The sequence below is a fragment of the Pinus tabuliformis genome, chromosome 3_2 (genome assembly GCF_031772625.1).
Source record: "Pinus tabuliformis cultivar Carrire ecotype Pingquan chromosome 3_2, CPIR1, whole genome shotgun sequence".
Classification (NCBI taxonomy): Eukaryota; Viridiplantae; Streptophyta; class Pinopsida; order Pinales; family Pinaceae; genus Pinus; species Pinus tabuliformis.
In genome coordinates, this window is record NC_142302.1 from 643,571,217 (window position 1) to 643,590,216 (window position 19,000).

Below are 19,000 nucleotides of genomic sequence, written 5' to 3' on the forward strand. Positions count from 1 at the left end.
TGAATCTCACCTAAATTCTAATATCGAATCTCACCGTAATTACCTCAACAAATTCTCTATTTAATATTGAATATCACCTAAATTCTAATATCGAATCTCACCGTAATTACGTCAACCAATTCTCTAATCACCTTCACCTTCACCGTAATTACGTCAACCAATTCTCTAATCACCTTCACCGTAATTACGTCAACAAATTCTCTATTCACCTTCACCGTAATAAAATATAATAAGTTTACTAATTTTGAAGGTCGTCCTCGTGAAAATACTCTTAATAATTCGTTTACCAGACACTTTCGTTTGAGCGTGTGGCTCTTCCTTACAAAAAATATTTACCAATTGTACACTTAATAATTCGTTTACCAGATACTTTCGTTTGAGCGTGTGGCTCTTAATTACAAGCTTCGCAGTCCAGACCCAAAAGGAACACGCCCGGTGGGACTCGAACCCACAATCGCCTGATTAGAAGTCAGACGCCTTATCCATTAGGCCACGGGCGCCATACATTTTTATCCCTTCTGAGAATATTCGAGAATGAAGCATATAAGTCTGAGCGTTGGTTGGGGTTCTCTGGTTGCTCCTGATGTTCACCCGGCAGAACAATCAATTCACTACACTGTGCAGTGGACAAATCTCTCACACACTAACATTTTTGACATTGTATGATTTATTATCCTCATTGTATGATTTATTATCCCTCATTGTATGAATTTCAATTCTAGTACTCATTGTATGATTTGTTATCCTCATTGTATGATTTATTATCCCTCTATCTATTATTATGTAATTACATAACAGTGACATATAGGATCAATACTAATATTAGTTCGGATCGTACAAAAAAATTGCAACAAATTTCTACATTTTTCATAATTTATTTTGGTTTTTTATTTTTCTTTGGGGATGATGTCAGCCGCACTGCAGCATCCCACCTACAAAACCCGATACAACAACACATCCCCACGAAACTCTGTGTGAGAATCTAATGAGATTTAACAAAAAAATTCAATGCAGATTGTACCCACCTATTCCTCACGAACTCGTCTTCGTTGCTACTCAATGTTCTTAATTAATGCTCACAAATGGCTCCAACTAATTAATTCCTGCGCTCTGTCGAAGCCTTAACAATGCTTTTATCAAAACTGAATACTTGTATGACCTTTTAATTTTTTTTAAAAGATGGTTTGACCCTCGAGAGATCGTAGATCATTCTACATGGGCATGGATAGATAAGATTCATATTGAAAAAGAAAATGTGCCGAAATGTATACTGCGGCATTCTGATAACATGCCAAGTAAGTTGCAACACTATTTCCTCGTGTTGTGCCAGCCCAGTAGCAATCTATGTTTCTTAGGACACAGATTCCGACAATCTGATCCGGAGCTCCAAAAATAGGCCATTTCATCCAACCAATTGAATTGTCGAGTCCCTGCCAAATTATCTGATTAAAAAATGGTTAAAAACGGTGCATGACCCAATCTACTCTGTTCCAAAATGGCATTCTGAATACTGCAATATATTTTTGTAGCTATAATCTTTACCACATCCTGCCCAGATAAACATACGCTAGAAAATTTCTTTGAACTATAAACCGTTTTAGGTTTTCTATGGTGCAGATCGGGGGTGGTAAGGTGCTAGTTTTGGAACAGGATGGGAGAGGGCATTTTAGTAACGTCTAGGACGCCATAGACACAGTTCCTCTCTGAAATAACTAGAGAATTACCATTGATGTCTTGCCCAAGGTTTGCAAGGAGCCAATTTATGTGCCCAAGATAAAGAATATGATCACATTGCAGGGATTTTGTGCAGGGGACATAGTTTTGACATGAAATAACGCAACCACTCGCATTAAGAATCAACGGGTACTAAATTCCCTTTCATGCCCCTTTTAAGTATATGAAAAAACTTCTTATCTCATTACAACACGGATGTTGTGACCCTAAATTCCTCGGAGACCTAATTTGGTCGAGAGGACCTATTCTTCCAAAATTAGAAACCAAATGTAGTTTCAATTTCGTGACCCAGAAGCCCTTTGAGAGCTAACTTGGTTAATAAGACCTATTCTCCCAAAATCATATATCAAATATAGTGACCATTTAATCAAGAATCAATGAAATATATTAGGTTTTCTCAACAATTTTTCCAAGCTCTTCTTGGCCTACCGATTATGAGTATGCACTATGGGGAAGTCATCTACAAGTTAGAAGAAAGAGCGCTAAAAAAACCATTAAAACCACAAACATTGTCTTTCATCGTCTACATGTCGCTTAGCCACACATCAATTACACCAAATGTCCTCCCAGAGTCACCTGGTCATGTAGCCGTTAAACAAAGTCTCACGAAAGATATCCTTTCTGGCACAAAAAAAAAATGACAAAACTAATTCAGAAAAATCATTTAGGCTATCCTCGAGATCCATCCTACATCAGGAGGAGATCTTTCCTACTCATTCTTGTTGGGTCCACACCCATAATTACTTGGATCTACATTAGGAATAGAAGCGTCCTAGCCATCATTTTCTAACTGCTTTTCATTCATTGATATTGCTAGTGCAAGTGTAAAAATGTATCATTCCTTGGTTGTGTTGGAGGGTTGCATGGACAACTATGGAAACACTCTCTCCTCCTTCATAGCCTAGCTAGCTCTATGTCTTGGCCTCCTCCCATTGCGATAATACTGTTGGGAGTGAGCAAAAAGTGTTTGAGACTCAACATGAGGCTCCCTACTCATGGTGTATGGCTCCCCTTATAGTACTCCCGGACTTAGCATAGGTGTCAACCAACACCATCCTCTGGACTTGCGTTGTGATTTGCAGTTAAATAATGTTAAACAACTTAAACTTAATGGAAAAATATGAAAGATAATCGTGAGATACTTTATTATTCACATGATGTACATTTATAATACATTGGTGCGACTCTTGGATTCATCTTCCAAGGTATCTTGGACTCCCTTTGACTGTTCAACTTCCAGACCATAACCCTTAGAGGATTAGGTGTCCAACATTCCCCCCTTTAATCCAAAGGGGTATATTTGAGCCCAAGAAGAGAGCTATAATACAATAGTCATAATCAATGGCTAACTATGCTCTTTGAAAAAAGGTATAAGGTGGGAGAACTCAAGGTCTCAACCAGTGGTGGTTAAGGATGATCACAAACACTAGAATGCCTAGTGCAGTTCCTGGAACTCTTCCAAATCTGGCAAGAAGCCGAAGTCTTCTGCCAGAGGAAGTTCTCCTTAATTTGATTCCCATAGCTCTTCCAAATATGGCAAGAATTTGAAGTCTTCCGCTGGAGGAAGTGCTCCTTAATGATTTGAAGAGGGAGACCTTCAACTTGGAAAAGAGAGGTCTGCAACCTGCAGTGGTTTAAGGAAGGCCACCAACCATAGGCATGTTTAGGGGCTTCTATGTCTCTAGCTACAAATCTGAATTTGGGTATGTTTATCTCTGGTTGTAGGCTTAGACTCGCTTGATTTATATTTGAAACTTGTAGATAACCATCAATTCCCCTTTATCAGATACAAGGTGAGATGATGGAGAAAACTCAACTACAAGACTTTTTAATACTCTAGAAGAAATTTTGACATGGGATTGAAATATTTTCTTGGTTTTTTAAGCCCATTGCCAAAAAGTGATAGATCCAAGATGAATCTTTGTTCTTGCAGGAGGCTTGTTTTTGAAGAATTTGTTTGAAGAATGAGTGTGTTAACCGCAATTCTTGCACGGGTGAAGATCAAAAAAGTGATCTTTCACATGACAAACTCGGTCATGATATTGACATTTCACAATCTGTTGTTGTGGAGGAGAAGCAAGAATAAGTGAAGATGAACTGCCTCGAATAAATCCAGCACTCTGAAATTTGATAGGCTTTCAGTAATCTGGAATATGAAAGGATGCCTCCTTATCATATCCAAGACTTGTTTTTTGTTTGTTATTGACAAGCTCTTCCCAAGGTCTTATTGACAAGCTCTTCCCAAGGTCTTTTGCATGCAAATATTCCCTTTCAATGACTTGATTAGTTTCTGGTAGTTGATGGGAGTCTATCTCAATCTCAAAGAGAGGATTGTTCTAAACCAAAATAATTTCAGAATGATGCTTACACTATTGTGACTCATTTTGTTGTAGTTGTGATTCAAGCTACAAAAAAGCAATTTTGTCTCGTGCATTTTGCAGACAGGTATGACTTTCTGTGAGAGAAACTTTGCTGACTTTTAATGTATCATGAGTAGTTACAGACAATATCAAAGTTTTTAGGAACTCTAATACTTCATTAATTCTGGCCATTTTCATTGAACATATCATGTGAATCTCACAGACACTGCTCCCAAGAATGAAGAAATTATAGTAATCAATTCCTTCACCAAAAAATGACAGCTAAGGATGAAATGCTAGAATTGTTCTACTTATATAAAAATACTGCTAGTACTACCAATGTATTTGAATGCAGGGCCTATCAGGCTCCTGATATGAAGAGTAAATAAACCAAATGCTACCAATACTTATACTAACACATATAAAAATAAACCAACTAGTACCAACACAAAGGATATAACTCAACACAGACCAACTCACATCAATTCACAAGAGAGATCACATCGTGTTCTTCGACTTCTAGAACCTTTGTTATAGGAATATGACCCACTGCTTCAATTGTTGATGCTTCACGACCTAAGATTAGGAGAGTTTTGTCCTTCAATGATATTGATCTCGTCTTTCCCATATAATCTTTTGTTCGGCTTCCAAAGGGATGGCTCCAAGATAATGATAACAAGAAACTCTAGACCTCCTTCTAATGATGATAGATCTTGGTCTTTAAAATAAGAAGCTCTCCCCTTTAATGTTAATAGAGTAATTTTATTTAGAAAAAAAAATGAAGAAAGAAAAAGAGAAAAAGCTCTTGGTAAATGATCGGTTACACACAGATTTAAAAAGACCCATCCTTCAATTCTTTTATAAAGTCAATCTTACAACAAATGGGTAGCCCTAACTCTCCAACTCAGCTCCCTTCTCAAAGCATGTAAATATCACCAAATTACAATACCATGGAGTGTCACAAAAATTCAGTTTTCTTGGAAAATTCACGAAATTCCAACACACAACCCTAGTTCATGAAATTTCGTACATACCTTTCCCTACGATACGTGCATATGGTTGCGAAGCATAGTCGCAAGGAATACAGAGGATTTTGGTTGAATAATTCAAGCAGGCTCAAAAGATATTCGATCTTCAAAGCGGGAAAATTCAACTTGCTTCCAGGATCAATCTCAATCTCCAGAAATAGGCATAAACTTGGCCGCCAGAATAGGTTCGTTTAATTGCCAAGGAAATTATGAATTCATGCTGCCTCAAAGCATTCAACCTACAATAAAAGAATTTCATCCTTAATGAATAGATGAACTCAATCGCTAATTATACACACTTAATCACCAAAGGAAATGTGCTCTCATACCTGAGGAAATATAACGCTTCAATCTTGTGTTAATTTGTTCTCAATCTTGATTTGAAACTCACAAACATATATGTCAGTCCAACAACACGATACCACCAAGACGATGCTAATGATGCTTTATTTCAACAACTATGATTTCACGGACAACTATGATTTCATTGACACGGTTTTAAAACTGTGTGAGCCATACTTCTCACCTCCTCATGTAGGCATCAAAAGAGACTACACTTGAATCATGATCTCCTTGGAATTTCAATATAAAGTAATTGATTTTCACATGAAGACTGTGAAGAGTTCAACGGTCATATATACAACAACCTTTAAGTACAAACCTAGGCACTATAACTAAAATGAACTGCTCAAAGGAAGCAACATACCGAAAGCAAGCATTATCTCTTCGAATGAAACTATCTCCAGAAAGGCTATATCGCTACAGTTGTTCCCAGCTTCGACTCAGATCTGTTTTTGTCCACATAACACCATTACGTTCACTAAAAAACCTGAGAGGAAAACATCTAGAAAACGGAGAATCTGAGTGTTATTTGCATGGGAGAATGCACAAAGTGCGTGTCTAGCAAGGGTAATAGAAATATCAGCGTTGGCATTCCTAAAGGGCGTGAGAGGATTTATGACATAAGAAACGATTCATATTCCTAATTTATCTCACTGGTTGTTCACCATCTGAGCATTATAAAAGGAAAGCAGTAGTGGGAAAATAACTTTATGCTACTTGTTGTATATAAGAGTCTCTAGTATAGGTTAATAACATTGAAAACAAGATTTTGTTGAAGGAAAAAAGGGTGTGCATAAGAGCGTTTTAGTGGAATCAAGGCGAGTAGAGAGAGGGTAGGTGACAGGTGCTGGAAGAGCCCAGGTTGGGGCATAAAAGCTTTAAGCATAGACAAAGAACAAAGGAGTTATTATGATAGAACTGGCAGAGAATGCAGCTAGAATTTAGATGATTCATTAAATGTAGGACTAATTAAATGTAGGACTAGTAGCAGAACTGTCATGTACAAATAGGCCGCAAAACTAGTGGCTTAAATTGGAGTAGGTCATGTATTCACTCCCTCTGATACCATGTTAAACAACATAAACTTAATGGACATATATTAAATATAATCGTGAGATACTTTATTATTCACACAATGTACATTTATAATACATTGGTGTGACTCTTGGATTCATCTTCCAAGGTCTCTTGGACTCCCTTTGATTGTTCAACTTCCACCATAACCCTTAGCGAATTAGGTGTCCAACAAATATTAACACATATCAAGGTTTTTCCAATCCAAGAAAAAATACTTTTTTCTTGGGACTTATTAAACAAAGTTTCTTTTATTTTTTTCATATAAAATAAAACTTCAATTCTAATAAATTTCCATGTAGCATGAAACATGACCGACAAAGGTTGTATGTTCACTGGTAGGACAAGCTTTTGCGAAATGAGGGCAAGGAGGAGCTGACCCCAAAATTTGTAGAACCACTTCTAGGCTAATTTGGTAAAGCAACGAAAGCAGCAAAAGGAGGAGCTGACCCCAAAATTTGTAGAACAACTTCTAGGCTGATTTGGTAAAGCAATGAAAGCAACAAAAACAATGATATAAGAATACCATCCATTGGAAAAGACCAAATCATGAATCTAATTGACATAGGAATTCAAATAAAACTACATGCACATAATTCATGTATACAAAAATTGCAGTGCCATGTTACCACGTGGCTCTTGTTATAATTTGTATCTATAAGATATTGTGGAGGATTTCATGGTTAGTAATTAGAATGTAATTCTTGAATTTGTTGTAAACTTTATAAGTGCAATCTAGATTCTTCAAACTATAAAAATGATTCAATTAAGAAGTGGCGCTCACAGAGCCTTACCTGGTTTCATATGCTTAGTTTTCTAGTTTGGAGGATTTTTAATGTTGAATCCTCATGGTGATGACCTTAAATTGACAAGAATCCATGGTCTCATTAGTTTTTTTTCTCCATGAACTTCTCATGGGAGGTTGTTCAAGAGTCATTGTGATCACGTGAATAACACGAAGATTGTGATCATGAATTGATCTACTAAATATATTTTAAGTATTTTCTTTCGACTCATAGGTACAAACAACAATTTTATATAATGCTAACATAACTAAAAAATTGTATTTGGTAACATAGGTAGTGAGAATGAATCTTTGAGTCATTAAGCCAACTTATATACACAAAAAATAATAATTATTTACCATCAATTAAGGAACTAAATCTTCTAATTTTTTCATTTCTAATGTGATAGTTTTTCAAAATCTTAATAAATGATTGTTGTAGGCATATGATGAGGTTACTTATTTATATTCCAAGAATGTGACTGTCAAGTGGATTATCAATAATTGTTGAATACTTTTTAAGTGCTTCCTTAGGTAGTGTAAAAATATTCTTGGACTAAGAATTGCCTCGATATCGTGTAACAAATTGCTAAGTGCTAAAGGTGGTGTACAAAGAAATCATGTGTTTTTTTAATGCTTTTACGTACCTCTTCATTTTGTGACATAAGCATAAAATAACAATTTTTAATCTTAACACAATCATTTTAAATATGTGTCACAAACAATAATCAGTACTTATAAGTTAGGAAAGATATATGGACATGAAAATTCACCGATTAATAAGTTGGGATTGAGACGGGTAGCGGCACGACGGTACCAGGCTCACCTTGTTCCTCGGCTGATGTTTTTACTAGTGGTGACGATGTCGCAATTTCTCCTGGATAATCTAGATGCTCTCTTTCAACATCTTTCAACATTTTCTTAATGCACCTAATTTTTCGTTTTCAACATTTTTTAAATGTAACTAATTTTTTGTTTGAAATAAAGTTGCATCCTTTATTATGGAAAAAAAATACATATAATTTGATAACTTTATGTAAGAGCAGTGAGAGATCATAAATCGTGATTATGGGATTTATAATCAAAGTTTATATTTATTAAGAAAATTAATGTTTTTATTAAAAAAAAATAAATAAATTTATTTCATAGTTAAATATGGGATAATAATGGTTTGAAAATTGTATTTAAGATATGAGAAAAAAATGTAATCAGTTTTAATATCCAAAATTCATAATTCATATATGGAGGTAAAGGTTTGGTACTTATGGATACTATATGACTTTTCCTTGGTTGTTTATGACATTAATAAAAGATGAAATTTGATTCAAATTTGTCATTAATTACTTAAAGGTTGGTCAGGTTAATATCTCGAAATTTAGATATATTTCATGATAAGTGTAATATGCAAAGTTGTTGCTTGGTGCCTACCTCTTATGAAAAAAGTAATTGATAGCTAAATAAAAATAAAAATAATAAGATGGAAATGTTTTCTCAATTAAAACATTATTCAAATATCATAATTCCAATAATTGAAACTATCTGAGAGAATTAAAATTGGATTCGATTCATGATAAGTTTTAGGTTTTCCATCTTTGGATGGAGTAATATAGTGATTAATTTATATATTTTTAAGTTTTCAACATTTGTTATTTGAATTATTGAATTTAATTTTATTGTATTTATATTGAGGTGGAGTGAAATGGTTTTATTTATGATTTCAAAAATATTGATTGAAATATTAAATCTTGTTAATATATTTAGTTTTAAAAGAATTGTGTTTTATTTATCAAATATATTAACCAAAAGTGAGGAGGCAGGAGAGGGAGGTGTTGGTTTTCACCCTGATGAAGAAAGAGAGATCCAATTTTCTTGGGGACTAGGAATTTCAACTAATAATCAGGTTGAGTATCTAGCGTTATGGCAGGGTTTGGAATTGGCTCACTCCAAAGGTCTTCGCCAATTGGTGGTCTTCAAAGACTCTATGATTGTGATCTAGAAGATTATTAAATGTCAAGGAAACGATGTGCAATCCCTTCGCTCTCTTCTGCACTGAATCAAGTTAATAATGGACAAATTTGACTTGATTGAAATTTGTCATATTAAGAGAAATCTTAACATGGAGGCTGACTCCTTGGCTAATCAAGGTGTGCAGTTGGAACAAGGAGTACTAAGGATCACCGATGATGATATAATAACCAAAGTAGTTCCTTAATGACCATAAATCATTTGAATATGAATTTTTTACCAAGAAGAATTAAGCATAGGACAACAAGATGGGTCATTTCATTTAATCTGATTTCGCATTACAGTGGAATCTTATTAAATGTGAGATTGCGGTGACGTTTGGTCGATTTGGAGAGTCATTCCATCATGGACACTTGGATTGTCGACGCCACGTTGAGATGGAAACCGAACAGTTGGAGAAGGAATGACTTGATTCTTAGAGCAGTTTGAATGTGTGAAGTTTTGAATTTTCAGCAATTGAACTTCAGTTCGCCGATGTACCTTGCATTGAAATTTTTTGTACGTGAAATCTTTCCATAACGATGTATGCACATTCAGTATCGGTGATCAGAGTAGGCATTAGTGGTGCATGGTGCAAGAACGTTTCAAGGAGGGATAACTCCAAAGTATTTATGGAATGTTGGGGCGAGTATGGAGGTAGCGAAATTGCCATGAGAAAAATAATTTGTCAAATTTGTAGTCATTTCTAGTGCAATATCAATGCCATGGAGCGCATTTTGGGGGATGTGGAGGAGGAGGTTGGATTGTCACTTATTTGGATGGAAGGGGCCCTAGAGTTTGTAATAACTTTGATATCCTGTAATGTTGAGATGATAATGGTAGAATCCAAGGCACAAAATGAATTACTCTCCCAGTGCTCGGCCCTGCTGGAGCTTAAGTTGGATCGCCTTTAGTTGGCGAATGAAATGATTGAATTTCGAGATGAAAATTTGGTGAGGGATGAAGAATGGCATGGCATTGAGGCACACATTCAAGTAGACAAAAATTGCATAGTGTAGCTCAAGCTTGCAGAACAGATGGAGGAGGACAATAGTGATGGTGCAGATGACCAGGAAGTCATCCCAGATAAGCTTGAAGTGGAAGCAACTAAAGACCAAGTTGCTTCTGACATGGAAGAAATGTAGTTTCATTAAGTTTATAGTTTCTTGTTATCTTATGTAGAGATGCAGTCTTTGTTGGCGTGTTTTGGAGAATCTATAGAAGTAATCAGTTCAAACTTGTAATCTATGACTCAAGGGTAAATTACGATAGTATGATATGGAGTTTTTGGATAGTCGTAGCAGACTTCCTGGAATATGTTGTACAGGGTCTTGGCCTTCAAACCAGGCTTTTATAACGAAATGAATCCCTATTTCTTTTAATATATATATATAACCAAACGAAAAAATTATTTGTCTACTAAGGGGTAAAGACTTGCATTGGAATTCATAACTTTTCATTTAGTTAATGTTGAATAAAATAAAATTATGAAGTTTTTTATTCATTGGCTAAGACTCCGTATTAATTTAAATTGTCATAGAGATAAAACCCTCCAAAACCATCTACTTATAAAGTATGTTACATAGTAATCATAAATCCTAAATGATTCATAAATCCTAATTTAAGGTAGTTTTGGAATTTATAATTTTTCTTATATTTAAATTATTATACATTAATTATACAAGATATGTTACATGGTAATCATAAACCTTAGTTTAAGGTAGACTTGAGATTTATATTTTTCCTAATTAATGTTGAATAAAATAAGAATATGAAATTTTTGATTCCCAAATCATATAAATTATTAATATAATAACTTATCAAGTTGTCCCAATTCATTGATTCGTCTAACAACCTTATATTTTAATGCATAGTTGATTGTGATTGGTAGAATGATAAGGTAGTGTGGTTATGGAAGTAGACACCAACGATAGAAACTTTATTACACTATGTGAACCATTCAAATTAAAAAATTGTTTTATTAGTTGGAAACAAATTTTTACTCTAAGATTCGTATGATGAGTCTGGTATAGACTACGAAAAAATGACTCAATTGGTTTATATTTTCAAATAGAAATGAAGTTGATAAATATTTTTATTTTGGAATTTGGTTTTTAAAATTTTAACTAGGATAAAAAGAATACTACTATTATGTTAAAAATTGTTTGTATTTTAGCGATTTTTTAACATATTTTTCTAGGTAGTTCAATATGTGGGGTAGCAAAGTCATTTTTATACTTACCATGTTAAATGGAATAAGAAGCAAATCAACTTTTATATTGATCCTATGCATAAAATTGTTGTTATAAAGGTAGATAAAGTTGTTTAAATGTTAAAAATTGTAGGTTATAAATAAATTAAATTGTAGTAGAACATTTTTAAATTAATTTTGTAACTAGGAATATTATTAAATTATATCATAATTAATATTTTTTTAAGATTTCAAATATAATGTTTATACTTAAAAAAACATAAGTGAAAGTTGATTATTCAAACTTTTGAATTATTATAAATAAATAATCATGTTATTTAGTCATAATAATCTAACTCTATATTTAGAAACCAAGGCCCTTTGCTAATAAGTTGAACTTTAAGAAAAGATAGGAATTTTTGGCCGATGGGTTTCGAACCAACGGTTCATCATTAGGACCAGATGAAGAGGTAGACCATGGCAAAGGCTTGAATAGAGAGCATTGTTTATAACCATAATTTGGAGTAACGACTATTTTTTAAAAATAATATTTAAATTATGATATTAATTTATTAAAAACAAATATTATTAAGTAATGAATAATTTTTGAAAAATAATATTTAAATTAATTTATTAAAATCAAATATTATTAAAAATTTGAAATAATATAAAAATATAAGTAACAAGAATAAAAAAAATCAAAGTCAATAATATTTAAATTATAATATTAATTTATTAAAAACAAATATTATTAAGTAAGGGCTATATTAAACGGCTAATTTTTGAAAATGATATTTAAATTAATTTATTAAAATTAAATATTATTAATTTTTTTATTAATGGAAATAATTTTTGAAAAATAATATTTAAATTAATTTATTAAATCAAATATTATTAATTTTTTTATTAATGGAAAATAATCGAAAAGAAAAAAAATTAAAAAATCGAAATCAATAATATTTAAATTATAATATTAATTTATTAAAAACAAATATTATTAAGTAACGACTATATTAAACTAAAATTTTATTTAACTAAAAATTAATTTCTAAAATTGAAAATCTTTATACATATTAGTAAATGTAAATTAATTTCTTTATTAAAACCTTTCCAGTCAATAGATTATATCCATGTATAAAACTTCTTTAAAAAACCCTCCAATCAATTACCAACCCCATAAACAATTGAATATGAAAATCACAAATTAGCAAGAAAATGTTTCTCTTCTTAGACGACCCATACTAAATAAATTTTAAGAACTCAGGTTGAGGTAATAAATCTATAGGGCAATGTCTTTATCAACACGAAAGAGGAATTGACCATATGATGTTACATTGAAGCTTTTAGGGACCACTAAGAGTTTCCATGGAAAATGGGGTCTTATATTTTTGGAAGAATAAAATGAAGTAGAACAATAATTTAATATTGTTTTTTTTTTTTTTTTTCCAGAAATTAGAAAATAGGGTTTTATATTTGATAATAATCCATTATTTATAGGAGATTCTGGAAGAATAAAATGAAGTAGAATAATAATTTAATATTGTTTTTTTCTAGAAATTAAAATAACAAAAAGTCAAATTGGAGATTTTGGATAAAAATTTGATAAATAAAATTACACATATGAGATTTATAGATTGTATAATCTAGATACAGTAAAGGTTTTTTACAGTGTAAATTTCAAGTCTTTAAGTAAAATCTAAGCTTTCAATAAGTTGTTGAAATTCCATGTCCACACTTGTCTATGAAATAAAAAATTATAACTATCACAATATACATGTTTCATTACTTTGATAAATAGCTTAAAAATCATTCCTCTCATAATAAACCCCATTAAATAATTATTATAAATTATAAATTTTTTATAATAGTTTAATTACGTTATAAGGTTTTCTTTTTAGAAAGACTTCCCTAGGTATCACTTTGCACTATTTTGCACTTTCTTAATAATCAGATTAATAATCAATTAATAGTTTAAAATTAATAGTCAATTAATAGTTAATAATAATTAACTTGTGTGAAATAGCCTCACATTTCATATTAGCTGTGCTCTATGTTTCGTTAACCCGTGAACGAATAAAGCGGAACACCTTTTGGCCACGATTGCCCATGGTTCCAAATCAAGAATCAATTCCCAATGTTGCATTAGGTTACTCTATTATTCATAGAATTGCACTATGAGATTCCAAGGGAATACATCCAAAATACAAATTGATTTCCTTTAGTCGTAGCTTCATATCGAATTAGATAGACATCAAATGTCATAGCATTTAATGAAACAAGCTTCGTACATGCATATTTAGTTTATTTCAAAATTTCAAATAGAGGAATTAAATAATAATCGAGATGAAAATGGTAAGATATTTAAAAAATTAAAATTAATAATTATTTTAAAAAAATAGTAGTAAAAAAAAAAATATATATATATATATATATATATATATATTTAATTTATTTTTAAAAATATATTTTAATTTTCTAATATAATTATTGTTTCGAGAGGCTCATTGCTTTTAAAGGGTCATTTTATACGGTAATATGAAGGTTATGTGTAAGTATGTTCATGTTCGAAATAGAGTTGACATGTGCCTAATAAATAAAAATAATTTTCTTCAAACAAAATAATGTTAGCCTGAATAAAAATCTAAATAACCATATAAATAATGGTGACCTAAATACAAATCTAAATAATCATATAAATAAAAAGCTAAAATCCAATTTACACAACAATTGCAATTGCTCATTGAGTTTGTTCTACTAGGATTTGATCTTCTTTGCATTCCATGAGTCTGTGCATTCCTCGCTCCATAATCATATAAATAAAAAACTAAAAGTAGTTTGATCTTCACTCCTCTCAATGGATTATACATGGTTGAATGCATATATCTAAGGTAATGTGTAGGGCACATTCTACACATAAAATAGTGTATATATTCTTGTTTATACATTGTTGATTGCATTATTATGTATTTTTATTACCTTGACTTTTCATTGATATTTCATAATTTATCTTCTGCTTGAAGCTTTCTTCGAGAGATCAACGGTGTTTCATACCCAAAATGCTAAAGTATTTAACAAAAGACTTGAGAATTAATATTCGTTCATTTATTTTACATAGTAAGGCATTTCCCTTTGAGAACAACTCCCCTTTTGGACACTGTGTACCTTCATGAGTTGGTGATGCTGTGTTAGATGATCAAAACATTTTCTATTGTTGGATCAATGGAAGTTAGTTACATAAGATAACTACCTAATGAAAAGACTTCTTTTGAAGGGATTCAAAAGATACACTAGCTATATTCCCTTTTCATTTGGGAAGCTCGGGAAGATGAAGATGATGTGCCTCAACACCAATAAACTCGTCGATTCGGCCCCTCCATTATTGGCATAACTTCACAATCTTCAAGAATTGGATCTGTCTGATAATGGTTTGAGAGGAACCTTACGGGATAGTTTTGAAGGCCTAAGGAATATACACTTTTTGAAGCTATACCTCAACAATAATAGACTTTCAGGTTTGAATCCCTATTCTATAGGAAAGGTTTCTAATCTTTTGTTTCTATATCTCTCTCATAACAATCTTTCCAGTGGGAATTATTAGATATTTCTGATCTGCAAATCTCGGATATTTCATTCAATAATTTCAAGTTTGTGAGTATGCCCAAATTATTATCAGAGCTCCTTGGATTGTATCACCTCTCCCTCGCTGGTTACGAAATACAAGGAAGAAGTCCCAATTCATTGTCCAAAATGCCAGGGCATGTTTCTCTGCTTGACCTTTCCTGCAACATCCTTAGTGGCAACATATCACCATGGTTGGACAACATTACGCAATTAGATATTCTCAACTTGTTAAGAAACACATTGACATCCATGATTCTAGAGGAGAGTCAATTTCCGGAGAGCCAAAGTTTGGCCAAGATTAAGCAACAACACTCACAATTGAGTGCAATTGAAGCGGATCAATGTGGGAATAATGCCCGTGAGTTCGTTGTCATCCAAACATAGGGGTTTAGAAAATGGGTTATGCAAAGAGACCAAATTGTTCAGTCAAATGGATCAGAAATAGTCCAGAAGGGGTGGCCTCAATAAAAATTCCACTTAGCCTGTTGAGGAAGATAACATCATGGGGGCGCAAGATTATGGTGCACTAGATTATGTGTTCTTATTATTTTAGCCAGTGGAGGAATGATCAGTAGACATGACGCGACTTGATCAAATTCAAGCCAATCCAACCTCGTCACCACCCTTGATGCTTATTTCAAATTTAGAGGTCATCCCATCCCCCTTTTTTTTAATAGCGGGTTAGTATTTGGGGAAACAATGGTAGTGCACAGTAAGGTGTAGGTAGGTATACAAGTGTTAGAAGCAGTTGGAGGAATAACTTTTTAAGAATATAAGTTTATATTTTTTTCCTAATCATGAACTAACTTATTTTTATTTTGCTCCTAAGCACATAATGAAAATTATTATATTGACAAAATTCAAATTAAGTGGCAGGATCATGCTCATTTTTTTCAAATATTTGCTCTCGAGGAATTCTCTTTTTTAAGGTGAGTGAAGCTGAGGAAATTTAGATTGCATAATTTCAAAAGATATGTTTTATGTATCATGATAAGTACTAAAAGTAGTGCGGTTAATGTCATATGTCAAGAATATGACATATGAAATACACTTTTTAAAATTCAGCAATTACATCTATTTGCAATATCGTGTTACCATCTATTTTATCCCTTCATCTCATAATAAAAGCAATAAAAAATAATGTCAAATCTTAAACATTGTGTCCCTCCAACTAAGTGGCAACTTGGAGCTGTCAAAAGTGAACTAAAATAGGCCATTTAAAAATAAGCCCACTCATGTAAATGAAAGTAAGCTAAGAGTACACTTAAATTTACCACATTCATGATATTTAATAAGTTAGCTTTGAAGGCTAATAGTAGGTAGTTGGTATTGTGTTTTCATCTCATCATTGTCTTGTTAGGGTCAACTGATGAATACTTGAATTAGCTGCACATTCACCAATTTGGTATATAGAATTTTTTTCCACATGCATTTTCTTTAGAGAAACCTCGTACTTATAATATTGTAAACAAATGAGGTCTACTGATACAACAAATTTTAACTTTCCTTTTCTGATACAAACATCCAAATCTCATTTAACTACTTTCCTTTTAATAGATAGATTTTAGAGCTATAAAATTTATCAAACCTCATCTTGATTCTTGACAGTTCCAGGACATTTAAATTGCTTCATAGAATTGATAAGCCATAGGACATAAATAACTGGTTTCCAAGAGTTTAAACTCAATAACATTGCAAAACAAAAGAGCAATGACCAATCAATAATATTGAAGCTACGGACCTCATATTTCGACGACAATTTGGATCATGATGAAGCAACCATAAACAAAATGCAATCTCTTTTGGCCACTCTAGTGGCCACTGAGGAAGGGGGACATGATGTTTAAGATATGACATTATTTTTTATTACTCTGCTTCTAAGATGAAGCGATAGAATAGCTTGTAACACAATATTGCAAATAGATTTAATTGTTGGATTTTAAAAACCACATTTCACATGCCATCTTCTTGACATATGAAATTAACCACACTACTTTTAGCATTTCAAGCATTAAGTCTGTTGCTTATTCTGATACAAAAAATATCTCCTGAAATTATGCAATCCAGATTACCTCGGCTTCACTCACCTCAAAAAAGAGAATTCCTAGAGAGTAAATATTTGAAGAAAATGAGAATGATCCTCCTACAAGCTCCTTTGGACTAGTGTACCACATTTTCTCCATATGAGAGATCTGCTTTAATTGGTTTTGCCAAAACTTCTCTTGTCTTCTCTCTTCCTCGACTTTGGCCTTCATTTTAGTATTTCTCATCTCTTTCCTTGCATATAATATCTTTTCCACTAAAATTTCATGGGAATAATATGTTGATGCAACGAAAGATAAATGCTTATGTGAACATTTCTTCAGTCGTATTTGGGCACCAGAATGAGTGCATCATTTTGGTGTTTCTAACCCATTGTTGATGGCATCTCTAGGTATTGTGCCCTTCCAAGGACACAATCTTGTTGAAATCCTATTTTCTTGACAATCACGACTTGTATTATGTGTTGGTATGCTTTGGTCCTCTTGTCTTGTCCTCACAAGTTGTGTTTCTTCATTCATATTGCATATATTGTTATGTCTATTCGTGTGCAACGAGATCCTTCCATTACAACAATCTGATGAATTGGAACCAGGACTACTAAAAGTATTAGTACAATCTGTAAAAGATATGTGAGTGACTGATGAAATTCTCAAACATGAGGGTCTTATACTTTGTAAAACTAGTCTTTCAGAATGTGCAAGGTCTATGGTCTCTATAATTTGCAAAAATATGTGTAGGCATTCCAACCAATCCACCACCCTCTTTGGTCTTGCAAGCCATTGTCTCAGAGTCATAGTGCCCAATTTTGCATCATCCTTCAATTGATCCAGATCAGTCTTATGTTGAAATGAACTCGAATATTTGTTATTCTCATACTTGCTTGAATATAGAGTCTCATTTGACAGACCAAGACTGGTGCTTAGATGCAATCCCGTGCTATCAGTTCGAACCTCTAGGCGATTAAAGTCTCCATCCGTACATATATTCTCCCCTCAGCGACTTCTCCAATTTTTCTCCTCCTTATCCTCTCCTAATTTTATATCCATTTGATCAGCGAAGGCAGGACATAGATATTCATGTTGGTGCTCCACTGTGTGTTCACATTCTTCAGAGATAAAATGACCATCTTAAGTTCCATGAGATGGAATTTCACTTGCAAAGTTCTCTACATCTTTCATGCTGCAATTCGTGCTAACCAAGTCATCTTTGCACTCATTACCCAAGAAAAATAACCAGTTTTCCTTGAACCCTCCCATGAATTTCTCTCCAAAAAATGCATAGAAACCAAAAATCACTATACATATTTCTCATATACATTTTCAAAATGGTCTCCAAGCATGAAGCTTATGTCATAGAAGTAGGGTCCAATATACTTATTAGTAGTCATCATGCACTACATGATGCCTTAGTGGTTTCCTTTTCTTCAAAGTGAACCTATGAGTTTGCATGCTCAAATATGCTTACTCTTACAGTTTTTGTACTTCAGGACTTGCATTTCATGACTTTATTTTTTTGCACCTACAGGATGTTGCCATTGCAACAATGGGACCTATTCAAAACATTTTTAACTACAACTAGTTTTGGCACTACATTCACTGGCTCCATTACTAGATCAATTATTCATTGTCCCCAAAACATCTTATACTATGCTTTTCTATTGAGAAGAGTAGAGATTTCTACAGTTAAATTAATTTATTTTGTGTTATTAGAGGTAGTAATTTATGTTGTAAAGGAAATAGTTCCAAACTAAAAAACATCTAGATCACACAACATATCACATCTCCCTTCATCTATACTCTTTTTCCATATGCTACGGCCT

At 32.8% G+C, this 19,000-nt stretch overlaps 1 non-coding gene across 1 annotated transcript; it reads right to left on the bottom strand.

The window, feature by feature from the left end:
* Positions 1–427: 427 nt before the first annotated feature.
* TRNAR-UCU (transfer RNA arginine (anticodon UCU)) lies at positions 428–500 on the bottom strand. The gene has a single exon. It is a non-coding gene; the product is annotated as a tRNA-Arg (tRNA).
* Between the last annotated feature and the right edge of the window lie 18,500 nt (positions 501–19,000).